The sequence below is a fragment of the Tamandua tetradactyla genome, chromosome 11, assembly GCF_023851605.1.
Source record: "Tamandua tetradactyla isolate mTamTet1 chromosome 11, mTamTet1.pri, whole genome shotgun sequence".
In the NCBI taxonomy this organism is placed as follows: Eukaryota; Metazoa; Chordata; class Mammalia; order Pilosa; family Myrmecophagidae; genus Tamandua; species Tamandua tetradactyla.
In genome coordinates this window covers 37,118,398-37,123,920 of record NC_135337.1, presented here as the reverse complement: position 1 = coordinate 37,123,920, position 5,523 = coordinate 37,118,398, and the positions used below count along the sequence as shown (strand labels likewise).

The 5,523-nt window shown below is 37.4% G+C and overlaps 1 pseudogene; it reads right to left on the bottom strand.

Moving 5' to 3' along the window:
* Nucleotides 1-1,374: 1,374 nt before the first annotated feature.
* On the bottom strand, nt 1,375-1,464 carry LOC143651139 (small nucleolar RNA U3; annotated as a pseudogene).
* Nucleotides 1,465-5,523: the final 4,059 nt, after the last annotated feature.

The window sequence follows — 5,523 nt, the reverse complement described above, 5'->3', positions numbered from 1 at the left end:
CAGGCTTTGCATTACATACCTACTATTTCTCAATATTTAGTCCAAAATGTGTATGCTCAGATGCCGACAGATATCGTCTTTCCAGAAACCATTAACCACGGTATTAACTGTAATAACTTAGTGAGTTTAAGGAGTGATGTCAAGGCGGGCTGCTCTGAGTTGCTGGGAAGCAGTTGTTCAAAGTAGTATAAAAGAACACATTGAATTTATGTTTCTAAACACAGAAGACGACAAAAACCCAGTCCACTGTCTTTTTGTTTTACCTATTCTACGCTGCCATCCCTTCCTCTGTAACTTTGCTGCATCAGTTTTCAGCAGGTAGTGCTGCTAATCTGACTGATTTCATCAGTGAATGGCAGTCACTGTGATGGCGCTTGAAGTTTTTCCCTTAAGGAATCAGCATGGACAGAACATCCTGATGTCTTTGCCAGACCCTGGGAGGACAAACGTCCACAGTACTGATATGTTGATCGAAGAGATTTCAGTAGCTCTCTACCATTATATATGTCACAACATCACACCATCCAACCACTCAGCAGCTGGCCAAGGGATGTGGTTGCTTTGGATACATTTCTAGGAGTTAAGGGTTTATGCTTAGCCATCCTCATTCCAGTGCAGTTCTGAAATTAAATGTTATTTATATTCCATGAGTACCTTGCTTTATGAAAAGAGTTTATTATTTTATTATTTTATTGTGTTTCTTGCCTATCTCTTGGGACTTTCCTGACAACTGAGATTACGAAGACAAAAAAGGTAAAGAAACTGGAAGAGATGCAAAAATTGAGATAAAACAAAGAGGGGATAAGAAGTACAGAGAAACATAAATCCAGTCAGTGATAGCAATCAATTTGAATTCAAACTCAAAATAAACTTTTATTGAGCTGTATATATATATATATATAGATAGATAGATAGATAGATAGATAGAACAGTGCTAGGTAATGTAGACTTAACAGACAGACTACGGCAAAGTTCTTTACCTTAAAAAGCTTGTATTTTAGTAGGGGAACAGATTAATAATTGCTCATGTTTTCTTTTTTGTAATTTTTGTCAACCACTGGGCAAAGCACTTTATAAGCAATATCACCTTTAATCCTCACTGTGAAACTATGAGATTAAGTACTATTATTATTCCCATTTTATAGATAAGGAATCTGAGGCTCAAAAAAATTGAGTAACGTTGTCCGAGACTCATAGCCAGTAAATGGGCAATCCAGAAATCAAAGCTAAATCTAACTTCTAAACTCAGGAATAATGTTATTTAGAATTATGATGTAGTGGCTCACCAATGAATGATGATACCAAGCAGTTTGGAATAAATAATAAAACAGAGGTAGGAAAAAGTTATTTTGGAGAACAAAGGCGGGAGTAATTAATTTTTTTTTTTTTTTTTTGGTGCCTTACACAATCAGAGAACCTTCTCTAGTAACAAACTATAGAAATGATCCCTGAAAATACAGTCTTGTAATAATTAATTTTAACTAGTTTAATTAGGAAGTTTCATTGCTTGTGATCCATGGTGATTTCAATGCTTTCAAGATGTTGCAGACTCTTCAATGTCAGTGTAAGGTATTTGGGTGTTATTTTCAGGAACTGAGAAGCTCTCTCACCTTTCTGATTCAGGATGCATAATACAAGCAGAAGACTTGGAGCTGAGTGATGACCTGCGCTGGCCATTGCATCATTGGCTACTGCATACTTAAAATGTGGCTAAGGTGAATGAGGAGTGGAATTTTTAACTTTATTTAAATTCAAATTTTAAAACTGACACTCAGTTCAGTTCTTGGAAGCTTTCTGAATGTTTGGAACAATTTAGGTATGTAAATCTACTTTTTCAACTGTAAATTTTACAAAATTAAATACAGGTCAAATATTTCCAATGAAAATTTATATCTAATTGAGATGTTCTGCAAGTGTAAAATATACATCAACTTTTGAAGATCTAAGAGAAAATGAGAATGTAAAATATGTAGTCAATACTTTTTATAAAAAGTGCATGTTAAAGTGCTAAAATAACATTTTTAATGTATTAGGTTAACTAAGATATTTTTAATTATTTAATAAATTTAAATACAAATAATGTATAGTAAATAAAAACTGTATATGTAATATAAACTAAATAAATATGTAAATATATAAATTTAAATAATAAAATTATTACAATTAATTTCACCTTTTCCTTTTACCTCTTTTTAATGTGGCAATAAAAAATTTTAAATGACATCTGTAGCTCACGTTGAATTTTCATTGCATACTACTGATCTAGACTAAGGACAAAGAATTTAGTACAAACTTGGAAGTATGGGAACTGCAGTGAAATCTAAATGACCAGAACCTCAGGTACTGAGAACTTAATACCCAGCATATTTGTTTTGAGGGAAGCAATTGAGCAGTAGATGCACACCTATACCTTAAGTAAAAGCCCTTAAAATCAATTCACAGGGGCCAAAAGAATGTGGTGCTTGGAACATAGGAAGCTAAGGTGACAATACAATTCTAGGACCTGGAAAAGTAGCTTGTGTGTATGAAGTCTTCTTCTCTCCATGCTAATGTAAACTCCATGAAGTCAAGGAAACCTCTTTACCTTGTGCATTGCTACAACATTAGCAACTTAAATAGTGCTTTGTAAATGAATCGAGTTCAAAAACTTTAGTGGCCTGGGAGAGGACTCACTATCATCCTGGATTCCATCAGATAACATTACCCATTTCTTTGTTTAGCATTTTATCTGGCATCTCAGACCTGCCTTCTAGGTTTATGTTTCTTTGCCTAAAGTCTGTTACTCATTTCTTCACTGAGATTCTACTTTTGATAAACCTAGGTTTTGATTTCTAAGAATATCTTTATTTTACCCTAATTGTTTATTAATGGTTAATTAAGCATGTGTAATAAAGAGTATGACTCCGTATTTGGTATTTGCTGATAACTGCCAAGCCTCACCACTCCTCCCTCCCTTTCTGTCACCTTTTTGGGGAGGCTGATAAGAAAGCCCTGGTTTTCCTCCCGTTCCCACCAGCAGCACCTTCAAACCATGTAACCCACAGACCCTTGAGAGAACTCCCACCCCAATCTCATGCTCCCTAACTACCATACAACCGTAAGCCATTTCTCAAGCCATTCTCAGACCCCCTTAGTAGCCTAGCTTGCTCTCTCCAGAAAGCTGCATTGTGTGAGTATTAAACCTTTTTCTGCCTTCTTTGTGTGTGTATGGTGTCACCATTTTTGACAACTGAACCAAATTTTGGTGAGATCCCTTTTACTTCTGTGGGGTGACCACACAATTGGAGCAGTGAACAGGGGGTCTAGATGATGACTGACATCACTGTTTGTTTTTTTAACATTGCTTTGGCTTGTTAAATGTCTCTGATGCTTGCTGACTAGCACTGTCTTTGACCTGTACTGTTGCATAATGTCAAGTTTATGCTTTGATCTGTGCAACTTTGTACTGCATTTCCTGAGTCATATTATGGATTTCATGGATCTAATTTGAAGGCTTTGTTAATTTAGGGACAAGAATATGGGATAGAGCCCTTCTTAAAGTTACCCTGGATCATGTGTCTTGATTTCAGCATAAAAATGACTGATGTTAAGCTTAGGAAAATTACTTTTATTTTGTGACTTAACCAAGTTGGGTGATGTCTTAACTGAGCATTGCCCCATTCCATATCTGTGCAATATACTGGCCCATTGGGTAGCCATTCACACATAGGAAAAGCCATCACCTTGTGGCATGCTGAGGTCCACAGCCCAAAAAGATGACTCACGGGACCCAAAAAATGCCTTTGTTGCTGCTGCTAACTATATGTCTGAAACCAAAAAGAGATTCTGACACTCAGAGTTATAGGGAAAAATATCTGTGCCACCTCAAGTCATTCAACCATTCATTTCCACTGGGGAGAAACTTAGCCCTGATGCTACTGATATGAAACCCTCTGGAGGAAGACACATATAATTGATCAGGGTAGAGTGGATCACCCCTAAAGTATATCCAATAATGAAAAACTGAAAACAAAAGCAAAAACTTGGATATAGGGAAAGTAAATACAAAACTGACACAGAGGTCCACATATTAACACAATTGGCAACCCAAAATTTGCTAAAATAAATTATATGAAAAAGACACAGAGGGCACAGATTGTTTGCTATTTGTGCCTCCAAAACACAGATTCTGAATTAACTAACATCCACCAAGATGCATCAATTAGCAAACCTTCATGGCCCTAATCAATACTGGGGTTCAAATTAAATTTATACCTGGGTATCCCATGAAATTTGAACAATGAAGGGCCTGTAATCTTTGGGGAGTTACTGAACATAAAATGGAGTTCAAACAGGTATGCGCACAACTTAATCATCAGAATTATTGCCTTGCCTAAATTTCCCATAACCATCACATGCATTGCTTAAAATATTCCATAATGGGCATGAACTCTTTGACCCAATGAATAAGATATTAAAAATTAGATTATTTGGCACTTACAACTGTCTTGACAAAAAGGAACCCAATGGACTGTCATCCTTGGCCCCATGCTATATACCATTAGGGTTCATCCTGGAAAAAGAGGCTCTCATATATCCAGAGCCAGTGATCCTTCATACACAACTGCATGCTGTGCCTTGGGTTACGAAAGCAGCACTTGAGAACTTCTGCATAGACACTGAAACCTCCTTGCTAAAATTAAAATGGTACCTACAATATGGAGTGAAATCTGGGACCTGTAGCCTAGCTCCCCTGCAGTAGGGTAAACTCAGTCCCTGGCTGAATGACATTGTGTTGAAGGAGGGTGTGCTGATGTACATCCCCTAGAAAAGCCGTGTTTTAATCTAAATCCCATTTCGTAAAGGTAGAACAATCCCTGTTCAATACTGTATGTTTGAAACTGTAATCAGATCATCTCCCTGGATGACGTGATTTAGTCAAGAGTAGTTGTTAAGCTGGATTAGGTGACGACATGTCTCCACCCATTTGGGTGGGTCTTGATAAGTTTCTGAAATCCTATAAAAGAAAGAACATTTTGGAAAATGAGAGTGATTTAGAGAGAGCAGAGAAGAATGACATAGCCACAATAAGCAGAGAGCTCACAAGCCAGCGACCTTTGGAGATGAAGAGGGAAAATGCCACCTGGGAGCTTCATGAAACAGGAAGCCAAGAGAGAAAGCTAGCAGATGACTCCTTGCTTGCCATGTGCCCTTCCAGCCAAGAGAGAAACTGTAATTGTGTTTGCCATGTGCCATCTCACTTGAGAGAGAAACCCTGAACTTCATCGTCTTTCCTGAACCAAGGTATCTTTCCCTGGATGCCTTAGATTAGACATTTTCTCGGTCTTAGAACTGTAAACTAGCAACTCATTAAATTCCCCCTTTTAAAAGCCACTCCATTTCTGGTATATTTCATTCTGGCAGCTAGCAAACTAGAACAGAGGGTACCCCTTCCCAGATCCTTGACTACCAGGGAAGTCCCTTGGGATCAACTGATTGAACAGCAAAGGCCGTTCATATATGTGTTGTCACCAACACATCTGA